This window comes from Protopterus annectens, chromosome 2.part0 (genome assembly GCF_019279795.1).
Source record: "Protopterus annectens isolate FY-2018-M chromosome 2.part0, PAN1.0, whole genome shotgun sequence".
Lineage (NCBI taxonomy): Eukaryota > Metazoa > Chordata > Ceratodontiformes > Protopteridae > Protopterus > Protopterus annectens.
Window position 1 is genome coordinate 1,859,836,863 of NC_056728.1, and position 12,642 is coordinate 1,859,849,504.

Here is a 12,642-nt window from a genome sequence, read left to right on the forward strand (position 1 = left end):
AACCTAACAGAGCTCCAATTTCTGACACAAACTGCCTTCTCAACCACCGAAAACTGGATGCTCCAAAATCACCTTACACTAAATGCTAACAAAACTAAGATCCTTCTATTCTCCCCCTGAAAACCCTCCCCCTGAAAACCCTCCCCTCTTGATAAAAGCTCACTTCAAATTACCAGCCTTAACAACTCCACTATCGAGATTGTACCCTCCGCCAAACTTCTTGGTGTCACCATTGATGATCAACTACAATTTAATACTCATATCCAGCTAGAACACACATAAACCTTGGCCTACTTTACAGAAACAACCACTTACTCTCTCCTCCCACCAGACTAACTCTCGCAGACTAACTCTCGCCACAACCTATCTCCTTCCCTCTCTACTGTATGGCATTCCTCTGCTCACTAATTTATTTTCCACACTTACCTCCAAACTGGACGTATGTTACAACAAAATCGCCAGATTCGCCACCAATGCCAAATCCTCCTCTTATCACTGCACCTCCCTTCACTCATTAAACTGGCTTGAACTCCCCAATCAACTTGACTTTCTCCAAATCACCACAACCCACAAATTATTGTTCCAACCCACTAACTGCCCTGCACTAGCCAATAGAGATCACTTACATCTACCCACCAAAACCTGATCACTGTTCTAAGACACAAGCGCCCATCTGGTCAGCTTCTCTTATCCTTTTCCCTAGCTAAGAAATGGAATGCTCTGCCCTCCATACTGAGAACCTGTCACAACCTTAACTTTAAAACTCAACTTCATTCCTACCTCTATCTAAACAGGAAATGCAACTGTACTCTTCAGCCCATACCTCTCAAACTCTCCTCCCCCTTCACTCCTGGCTAACCTTCTCACCTTCCTAACCTCGGTCTCAAATGTAGATCATATATGTAACTAAACAGTAAAATCTAGCCATTATGCCTGTCAAAAACAAAACAAATTGTTTGCCTTTCTTCTTTTTGAATGCAACCTGTTTGAAATGCAAACTGTCTGAAATCATTCATGTAAATAAACTTTGTTTTGTGGAGCTTTTCTCCCCGGGCCTCCACTGAAAACGGGCCCCCAAGCCCAGTGGACCTCCCCGGTAATCAAACTGGTATAAATAAATAAATCATTTAAATATGTGGGGGGCTGGCTATGCCCCCCTTACTATATATACTAACTCCGGGGAAGCACAACAGTGGGGAAAAGGTCAAATATAACTTTCAGTGAAATGTCTCAGTGAAAAGTACACACTAATTTGACTTTCAGTGAAATGTCCTAGACACACACATACATATATACATAATGTATATATATATATATATATATATATATATACACACACACACACACACATATATGTGTGTGTGTATAATACATATAGATATATATATATATATATATATATATATATATATATATATACATATATACATATATATATATATATACATACATATATATATATATATATATATATATACATACATACATATACATATACACACACACACACACACACACACATACATACATCCGTATGAACAAAAACAAACCCAAATGCAGCAACCAAACAAAACTGTAAAATTCCCCAAAGCAGGCAGAAGACAGCTCGATATGCAGCTAAATCCAAAAACTTGATGAACCAGCAAGTAATCCTACCAAAAAACTTTACTGCAGAGAAAGAAAGTTGCGCCACATTCTCAGCTTAAAGGCATATGAAGTAGATTATCAGATTTTATGCCAGTAAATTTTAAGATAAAAACATTAATACAAATAAATAAAACATGAAAAATATTCATAAATATATAAACAATAAATGCCCTACAGCCGTTTATTCCTTAATACAGGCTTAATGGTATCCGGGGGCTCAACAATAACACCCCTGCACAGGGGCTGAAACTGAAGTGGATGATGCCAAAATCCACTTCTTTGCCCCCTCAGTAGGAACAGAAGAATCTCTATTGTCAGTACAATTAGCAGTATGCTGTGTTCTAGGCCATGCAAAGACGTGCTGGTTATGAAAATCATTGATGTCCCAAACAAGCGTTTTCTTCTTCACATTTAGGAGATGTTGTTCATATGCATTCACTTTTTCTATTATGTCATTAAGAAAAATATCGGAATCATCCAGTCCCAAACATTGTGTCAGCTCACGCTGCTCTTATCTAATCTGTTTGGCTAATTCAGCCTCAACAGGTGAGAAATACTCGATCAAAAGTTTCAAATAGGCTGCCCAAACTGATCTTCTGCCAACTGGCCAAAAGATCTGGATACGTGTTCCCATAGGTCGGCATGTTCAAGACATGCAGGCCTCTGGGTATAACACGATGTTCCAAATAAGCCTCAAGGTGGAATTGTTGGCATTGTAACCTTTTAAACTTGTATAAAATTCAAGATTTTTTTCTCACCTCACGAGCCTTATTGTTCATGGTACACACAGCATTCTGATCAGTGTCCAATCGCAAATCCCCCATGCCCAGAGGATTTTGCTGAATATTCAAAAAATGATGTAGTCTGTTCATTACAGGCAGATTTCCCAAATCTGAAGCGCCTTCCGCCATAGCTGCAAACAGTATGAACAACAAAAACAAACCCAACTGCAGCAACCAAACGAAACTATAAAACTGTAAAATTTCCCAAAGCAGGCAGAAGACAGCTCTATATGCAGCCAAATCCAAAAACTTGATGAACCAGCAAGTAATCGTACCAAAAAGCTTTATTGCAGAGAAAGAAAGCTAGCGCTTTCACGGTAATACCATACCGCTTCCTCAGACAAACATGAATGGGGACAGAACATATACCATGTGTATTGCATAAAGAAGCCATACGATTTTAGCGCCTTAGTGAAAAATGTTTTGTGGATCTTGAGGCTGGGGGCACACCTAGCTATGTGGTTGAATGATCATGTCCCCATTGAGCCTGTATTAAGGAATAAACGGCTGTAGGGCATTTGTTTGCTTATATATTTATGAATATTTTCATGTTTTGTGGTTTTTTTTATCTTTTTTTTATCAAATTTTATGCCAGTAAATATTATCTACTTCATATGCCTTTAAGCTGAGAATGTGGCTGCATGAATAAAGACTCCCCATTTCTCCCTCTCCTACTGCACTTTTTTTTTTTTTTAAATATCAGCTACAGCTGTCAATTCTTATCAAGAAGCATTCAAAATGTCTCAGCACAATATGAACAATCCTTAAATTGGAAAACTAAATCAGTAACATGAACCCAATACACACAAGATTTTAACAGTACTGACCAGACAAGGGTTATGGATTACACAGAATTAAGACCACGGTTAGTATAAACAAAGAAAACTAGATGCAATTTAATGAACTAACAAGGAAACAATACATAAGTGGAGTAAAAAAATAAAACTGCAGCCAAATTTTATTAGCTCAGAAAGCAACTTCATCACAGTCAGTTGCAAGCCCTCCAATTTAGGGAGGTCAGAATCAGATCCCATGGACAATAAACAAAACAAAAAAAAAAAAAAAAAAAAGAGCAGACATAGAAAATAAGCCTAGTGACCCTTTGTTTACTGCCAAAATATTAACCAAACAGCAGAGACGTCCCAAACACAGATTAATGGAAAGCAACGACTGGTCATTCTGTTACAATGAGAAGACATTCATCAATCAAATGGAAGAGTCTCTGACTATAGTACCTGATGCATTACCAAATTAAATGCCATACAGACTTTACCCTTTTCATTTACTGAATGTTGAAGAAAGAGCATAATGAAAGCAGCCATCAAAAATGTAACCACCCTGTTGCACTGATCATCACTTTAAGGTTTCTTTCAAACATCACAAGAGCATTTACTTACAGCATCTATAAGTCAGGACACATCTGCAAATATTTTATTCTTGTACTCCTAAAAATACACATTTCCTGCCCTATATACTGGGCCCCCTTTAAAAAGGGATAATCAAAAACTCATTTTATGTTCCACTTTCACCTATACACCTAGCCAATAAAATTAGTCCTCGACATCCCCACCGCTCAGCTTCTTACAACTAACACTAGTAAAATGCAATGCTGAAGCAAAAAAACATGCCAGATATACAATCATTCGCCATTACATTTTGGGAGAATCAACTTTTTAAACTACACATTAAAAACATTTAACGCTAGCATAACACTTGTGACAAAGCCAAAAACAAACTAGATGGACTACAAACTAGATGGACTACAAACTAGATGGACTACAAACTAGATGGACTACAAACTAGATGGACTACAAACTAGATGGACTACAAACTAGATGGACTACAAACTAGATGGACTACAAACTAGATGGACTACAAACTAGATGGACTACAAACTAGATGGACTATTCCCACCTTGACAGCAAGTCCAGCTTTGATCTCTTTACCTCCCAAACAATATGCCCTCCAACAACTGGCAACATACTACCCAAACAGAAGTCAGAGTTCCAGGATTACCAAAAAAACATCTGCGCTATGCTTCTTTCCAACACATGGATATTACACAGCCAGCTGCAACTGCAAGGGCCTATCAAACAACCTTTACACCTACTAAATAGGATTCATGTACACTGACTAACCACTTCAACACAACCAAACATTGAATGTGGACCTTTTTTATTGGTATCAATGCCAGTCTGAAAAGATGCACAAACCAGTTAAATATGTCCAAAGAACAGAACACAAAAAAGCAGCACCCCATTTGAGCACAATATAGCATCCTGCACACATACCTCTCAACTATCCAGATTTTTGCCTCAATGTTGGTCTGCGCCTCAAATTGTGTGGTTTTCCAGCAAAACACAGGACTGAAGTCAAAAAATAATTAAATACATTTAAGTTTCAGACTTCATATTATTCAGAAAATGCATGCCAACACCAATCCTGTTATTCTAGCTGCTTTCTAAGAACATCTGAAATATGTCCCTATGGTGGGGGCTTCATACCCCATTATTTTAGACTGTGTACAGATTTCTTGTGCCAAGAGATAGAGAGGTATGCCTGCACACTGCAAAGAAGTCCTAACAAACAAACTCACTTCAACACCAAATATATATTATGCAGAACTCAAACCTCTGCATTACAAAAACTTAAACAGTGATCCAATCTATTAAAGCTACACATGCGTTTGGCATCATCCCTAAAACACATCTTGGCAACCTGCCTTTTTACCATTCTCAATTCTTTCCAAACATCTCTGAAAGAGAGAGAAATACATACAAATACTAAAGAATCCTAGTAGCAAAGACTTCAAACTTCAAATCCTTACAAAAAATTGACCAAACTGTAGTATCTAGACTCGCATGACATCATTATAAAAATCTAAAACAGTGCATTTTGGTACAGACAACTTTGGATGCTTCACTTCCCGTAGATCCGCAGATTTAATCCAACATAATAAGACAACTACCTGTGTGCTATGACGGTGACAGCTAGTATACAGTTAAGTGAGAATTAAGTATATATAACTTCTTTTAGGAATGGTATTCAACGTTGCTTTTAACTTATGAAAAACAGTTTTTCAAAAATGTTTAGGTCCGTACCACCACCATAGGACAGCCGGGTTATCACCAACACATCACCCACTACCAATCATCAATTATGCTAGCATTCTCCCACTTCAACTATCACCTGCAAGCATTTCACTCCAGCTGACATGGTTCAACATTTCACCATTACCCTGGACTTCAACAAAAATATTCCGCCTCGGCTTCCGGAGTCACTTTAACCCACTCCCTTCTCAAACAGAAACACGGGAATACATTAAATAGAGAATATCACCACAATCAGAGCTCAGAATCCAACTTCACAACTTTTACTTGAAATAAATACGTACTCCATCCGTTACTCGGAAGTGCACCCCAAAATGTATACTCAAGACATATCCGGGATGTCACCGGCCTGAATGCCATCATCTTTACATAAAACTAAACACTGACAGAAACACCCTTCACCAACAATCCCTTAGTCCCAACAAAATGTTTCCTCTCTGGGATATTAAAGCCTTTTTTCGCCACCTCTTGCAATGCCGCTCTCTCTGGAAAGAAACAACCGCATAGGCAAGCCACCACACCCAATGCGGCCATAAACAATATATCCAATCGCGTTACAGGGACAAAATCGAGAGCATTAATAGAAATGAAGATCACACTACTACCCCATCAAAACAAAATGTTCCTTGCTCAAACAGCCTCATAATTAGCCCCTCAAAATTATGCCGGTTCTCTCTCCTTACCCTCAGCCGTGTCACTCTGTGTATCTTCGCCGGGCGTTGGCAAATGAATATGTGGGGTTTACAAACCTCGGAAGCAAGGGCACGTAGGAACGTATGTATGCAACAAACGTCAAAGATAAACGTCATCTGTGTCTGTACTTATAAAGTGTTGCAGACTATTTTTGTTATTTGCCTAAAGGAATTATGTGGTTCTCAAAGAAAATAAATGGATAGTCAACATATGAGGCTACTTCCTAGGTTTTAATTGTAGACTGTTATTATAAGCTTCAATGACTACGATACGCATAAGTTTCAGTTAAGATGTAGGTTATAATAATCATACCTCTCAACTTCTTAGAGCAATAAATCTGGACAAAGCCATGAATAAAAGTGGGACAAAGGCCCAAAAATAGGGATAATTTTGAAATATTGCCCTTACAGACTTACTTAGAAAGTTGATAGAATGACAGGTTTTGCATTAGCATGGATATTCTGAAGGGTATGAAGTCTGAAACTCAAATGTCTGTCATTATTTTCTAACTACAATCTTTACTGATGTAACACTAATTTGCCAGAAAAACACAATTTCCTGAAAAACAGATCAAAAATATGAGGCAAAAATCTGGACATTCTGCGAAAATCTGTACAGTTGAGAGGTATACAAAGGTACATTTCCATCTACTTGTTTATGCTTTTTTTTAATTTATTGATTAGAGGCATACCTCTCAACCTTTTAGTGCAAAAATTATGGACAAAGCCACGAATAATGGGGGGACCCAATAATAGGGACAGTTTTTAAATGTTGCTCTTAAAAACTTAGAAAGTTGATAAAATAATATTGCAGGTTTTACATTAGCATGATTTTTCTTAAGGGTATGAAGTCAGAAACTCAAGCATCTGTCATTATTTTCTGACTTCAATCTTTAATGATTTACCAGTGATTTGCTAGAAGACCACAGTTATATTAAAAATGGACCAAAAATATGAGTCAAAAATCTGGACATTCTCTGAAAATCTGTACAGTTGAGAAGTATGATTGGAGTGAAGTCTAGTCAGGGCCTTCTTGCTATGGAGGTGTGGGAGAAAAGTTTCAGACATACAAGTGATCTGAAAAGAACTGTTTGAAATCATTTTAATTTGATGGCCTTGATCCACCCAGCTTTTGCACCAGATAATGCCAATGGGATTGGATCCATTTTATAAGTAATAGGACTGCAGAGATTACACCCTTTCAGTATGGAAGACTGCTGTAGATGAGGTCCACCCAAAGATGTTAAAGATATTAATTGTTCTGCAAAACTAAAACCGTAAACTATTACTAGACCTAGACTTCCATTTCCAGTTGTACATATCACAGTAACTTGTACTCCAAAATGTTTACATCTCTCTGTTTTATGTGGAGCTTTTCTCCCCGGGCCTCCACTGAAAAAGGACGTATCCAGTCGGACCTTCCTGGTGAACAAATGTAAAATAAATAAAAAATAAAATTCTCTTCCACACACTCTTAACTGCCAGCTCACACTACCACCATAACAACTGCTATACTTAAGATTGTGTTAAACCAACTCAACAGCTAAATTGTAGTATTGTTTAAACATTCCTTCAATGTACAAATAGATTTATAGGTATATACTAGGCTAACAACTACCAGGGCCTTTATAACACTAGCCATGCAATCCAACTTGATTATGGCTGCATGTATCATGGGAGTTTATTAGGGAGTGGGTATGTTAGAAAGTTTCTAGAGGTTATGTGGGGGGGTGGATGTTAGTTTGGGCATTACTGTCTACCTCTATCTTTCAGAGACATGGGGGCCAGACCTGAGGTAAATTTCTGATTTCCTGTCGGTTAGTCAAGGCTACACTTAAACAGAGTTTTGGAATACACTCTGCTTCACATGGAAGGGGAGCCTGTTCCAGCACATGGGGATCCTCTGAGACACATATCTGTCTTGCCAACATGTCTTATTTATGTCACAAGCAAAATTTAAATCCTTGGCAGTAGTGGCAGTCATTTTACAGATGTGCAAAATGTCCATCAGAGCTGGATATGAGGATGCTTTATATGCCAAGCATAGATCGTCTCCCAGCAGGAGATAGAGTATAGCACCAAGGCCATTATAAGGCATTAAGATGAGCCATATAGGACTATGTGTTTATACCCTGGATTCTCCTGGTAAGGAACTTTTGCGGTTGTTCCAACTGTTGCATGTCTAGTCAGGTGCATGCCAAAGGGGGCATTATACTCAATGCGGGGTCTGATAAGGGACGAATAAAGTGACATTATTGCTTCCTTTGACCTAGATGCCATGCCTTTACTTATAAGTTGGGCAGCATAGAATGATTTTCTTACTATCTTGGTCACTTGTTGGTGAAAAGCCAGATCACTATGTACATATGTTCCCAGGTCCCTGACTCTCAGGTCAATTCTTTGGGGTGTCTTATCAGTGGAGTAATTAGCCTGGGTGGCAATTTTCCCAAAAGGCACTATAATACATTTCTTGGCACTGAGTTTTAGTCCATGACTTTGTCATCAGTCATTTGTCAATGTTAAATCATCTTGTAAGATGTTATTGTCATCGGGGAAATCTGTGATAGCTCCAAATTTTCATACATCTATAAACTTGGTCAACCAAAGCCCCTTGAAGAAGTAGATGCCAAATAGAAAAGGTCCCAGCACGGAATTCTGAGGTACTTCGGTGATGACTAGTGTCTTAGCAGAGGTGATATCGCCAATCCTGGCTTCTTGGGTCCCATCTGTGAGCTTGCTGGCAGTCCAGTGAGTTATGTAGGGGCTTATGCCAAGTTCAGCAAGTTTTTCAAGTTTACCCAAGTGGGATATTGTATAAAATGCCTTAGTCAGGTCCAGGTAGGCAGTATGCACCATTTCCCCTCATCTGTTGCCTTGGTGGTCTCCTCAAAGAAGTCCACCAGGTTTAGCAGGCGTGATCTTCCTTTCCCTTCACAAAGCCAAACTGAGTTGGGGCAGTGTTTGAAGGTTGCCTATGTCTTTGTTGATCATTTCCATGATAATTTGTTCCATGACTTTGCATATTGGACTAGTCAAACTAATAGATATAAACAAAGAAGCACCACCACGAACCAAGTTGGATACCCTTGCTCCGTTTAATAGACGAATAACACACATTAACGCAAAGCACATATAAGTAACGTTTTCGTCATCAACTTCTTCAGATGATTAAAACATCCCACACATCCCCTTTATATATAACTTCATTCATTCAGTAATCCAATGGGAAAAAAGATGTCATTAACTAAAAACAAATGAACATCACTCACTTCTAAAAGTAGAAATAAAACACAAAATTCCATAAATACGCTTGTGTTCAAACATAAATAACACATTCCTTTAAATACTCTGTCATTTACATACTAATAAATACCGAAAGTAGTTGCCTAAAACCTAATAGATATCCTTACATTCACTGCTGCAGTATTCTTAACTATATGGGATTCCCTGCCACAGAAGCCCAATGTCCAGCCAGTCTTCCAAAGACTTCTGAATTTAAAAGGTATGCTGAATGTCAAGATATGCTCCCTGCATGCATAGGGCATAAAGGTAACATTCAGGCCTACCAAAAACAGAAGTTCTTTACTGCCAGTCTGAATGTATCTTTTGTACCATCAGGCTGTTTACCTGCATCCATTTTCTGCCAGTTGAATGCATTTTCATTCTCCAGTGACTTCCTACACCTGTTTGCTGTTTTTGCAAGTTAAGTGCCCCATTGGGAATTTTTTTTCTTGTTTTTTGTTTTTCTTGGGGTTAATGTCATCCAGGAAGTGGAAATGCCAGTGTGGGAGACAGATTCCCCATGTAGATCGCCATGATGTGTCTTTTTTTTTGCTTAGGTGCTTCTCATGACCATATGTCTTGTTCTATTTGTCAGGCATTTGTTCCAAAAACCCTTTGCAGTAGTCTTTCTTCCTTTTCCTTGCATCTTGAGATTCGGTGTCTTAAGCCACTCGCTAAAGATACTATGGAAGGAATCTCCCACCCCAAAGATCAGCTGTTAGGGAAGAAGAAGGTATGAGCAGAATCTTTCACTGTCCAGCCTCGGACAGGTGTTTCTCCTGAGGCCGTTATGAACCCGGAGGCTGTGTTGTTGGATTTCTCTGCCGCGACCATGTTGGAAGTCAGTGAAGTTCCAGCTGGCAGCATGCCTGATGAAGCTTTGCAGGTGTCCATCTTGGATGTTCAGAGGGAAATGCAGTAAATTTTTTCTGAGATGCCTAGGGGAGTTCCTCAGTTTTTAGTTGGGGAAGAAGTTCCTGCCATGGTTCTCGACTGTCATCCTGGATCTGAGCCTTTTCAAGACATTCCCTTAAAAAAGAAAAAAGAAACAATAAATTAAATGTTTTTTCTGTTCCTAGGGATCCACAAAGTGAGTGACAGACTTTTAATCAGGGGTTATTTTCTGCCTTAATGTGCTTAAAGCCTCCTCATGGGATTTCAGTTCTTGCTCCTCCTTGGTCCTCTACTCCTCATAAAAGCCTAAAGACCAGGATTCTTTTGAGGATGAGTCAGATTCTGGTGATGAATCCCCAACTTATTCTACTCAAATTGCTACTCCTTTGGACTATAGGTCAGAAAAGGAGGAATCTATTAGGTCTGATGTTCCTTTGGAGGAAATTTCCTTTGGGGACACACTCTCTAGGATGATGGATTTTTTTAAGTGGGAGTGCACTCAGTTCTCTGATATCCATAAGAGGTACTATGAGTTGTTGCAGTTGGACTCTCCTAAAACTGCAACTATTCATCCTGTCTTAGCTACTTTATTTGATGCTTTCTCCAATGCCTCTCAGTCATCTGATTCTCAACCCCCTTCTCTCAAGAAGCCTGACAGGTTTTATAAGGCTCCTAAGGAATGTTCTTTTTTATATAAATGTCCTGCTGCTGACCCCTCGGTAGTGTCCATAGCCTCTGATAAGCCATCTCAATTGCTTCATTTTCTGAAGTTATTGCCTTCTGACAAGGACAGCAGAACTATGGATAGGTTGAGCAAAAAGATTTACACTTCTGCTACTGTAGCTTTTAGGGCTATTTATCCGACCCATATGTCTAGGTATGTGTTGTCTGTTCTTTCTCAGGCCTGTCAACTTATTTCTGATTTTTCAGACTCTGAGGGTAAACCTTCTGTTCTTTCCTTGCTAGGGACTTCCTCTCAAGTTGTTTGTCATTCTATTAAATGTAGTTATGATGTGGCAGATGCCTCTTCTAGGGCTGCTGTTTTTGGCTCAGTTATGAGGAGGTATTCTTGGTTTAGGCTTCAACCTCTTTCTGATGATATTAAAGCTAAGTTGATGGATGCTTCTCTGGATTCTAAACTTTTGTTTGGGGAAGCTACTGCTGGTTTGTTTAAGTCCCTTCAGAATAAGGGTAAGGCCTTATGGGAGCTTAAATGTGTTTGTTTCTCCTATGCCTACATTTCAGAGAAACTACCCTGCCAAGCCTGCCTTTGTTTGTAGGCAATCCCATCCTTCTACTAAAGGTAAGAAGAGTGGCAAACAGGGTCCTCCTGCTAAAGCTACTCAATTGTTGGGGACTCCAAAGCCTTCCTTTCTGGACAAACCAAGTAATTTGTGACTATCCTTCTCTTCCCAGCCTCATTCCTTTTTCTCTTTGCCTTTATCTCTCTATTCCTGTTTGGTTTCAGATCACTCAGGATTCTTGGGTTCTATCAATCATTCGTTAAGAGTACTTCATGGTGTGGAAATCCTATCCTCCTTTTATGGACATTCATCAGCCTCCTTGAGAACATCTTCCCTTTTTACCAGAGGTTCTTTGAGATCTCTTGTCTCACTATTCAAGAGGTGCCTGTGTCCCAAAGAGGGAAAGGGTACTACTCCTGACTGCTTCTAGTGCCCAGAAAAGAGGGCACTTGGAGTCCTATTCTAGCCCTCTTTCATCTACACACTTTTCTAAAAGTACCTTCCTTTCAAATGTTGTACCTTCAGATTATGTTTCCTCTCTTGCTTCTGCAGGCCTATATGGTGTCTCTGGATCTCAAGGATGCTTATCTCCATATTCCGATCCATTCTCTTTTCTGGAAGTTTTTGCATTTCTCTGTTGCTTCCTGGCATTTTCAGTTCGCTGATTTGCCCTTTGGGCTTTTTACTGCCCCAAGGATGATCACCAAATGCCTTTCTCCTGTGATTGCCTTTTTCAGACTTTAAGGGATCCAAATATTTCCTTACTTGGATGACCTGTTGATTCAGGTGTCCTCTCCAGAGACCCTTTTGCAAAATCTTCATTTTGATGTATCCCTTCTTCAGAGCCCGGGTTCACTATAAATTTAAAAAAGTCTTTTCTGACTCTTTCTCATGATCATGTTTTTCTGGGTTGCAGGATTCAGACAGGGCCAGTGCTTGCATCCCTGCCCCCTTCAAAGCCCTTAGCTCTCCTTTCTTTCTTTCACACTCC

General features: G+C 39.2%; 1 protein-coding gene across 2 annotated transcripts in view; it reads right to left on the reverse strand.

Moving 5' to 3' along the window:
* Positions 1–6,309, reverse strand: part of CDC42 (cell division cycle 42) — a 648,190-nt gene extending 641,881 nt beyond the window's left edge. Inside the window, exon 1 of one of the 2 annotated variants that reach the window (XM_044061886.1) lies at positions 6,223–6,308. The gene's annotated coding sequence lies outside the window, so the exon portion shown is untranslated. Of the gene's footprint in view, positions 1–6,222 lie in introns of both variants that reach the window. The other variant, XM_044061887.1, reaches the window with a different exon arrangement.
* Between the last annotated feature and the right edge of the window lie 6,333 nt (positions 6,310–12,642).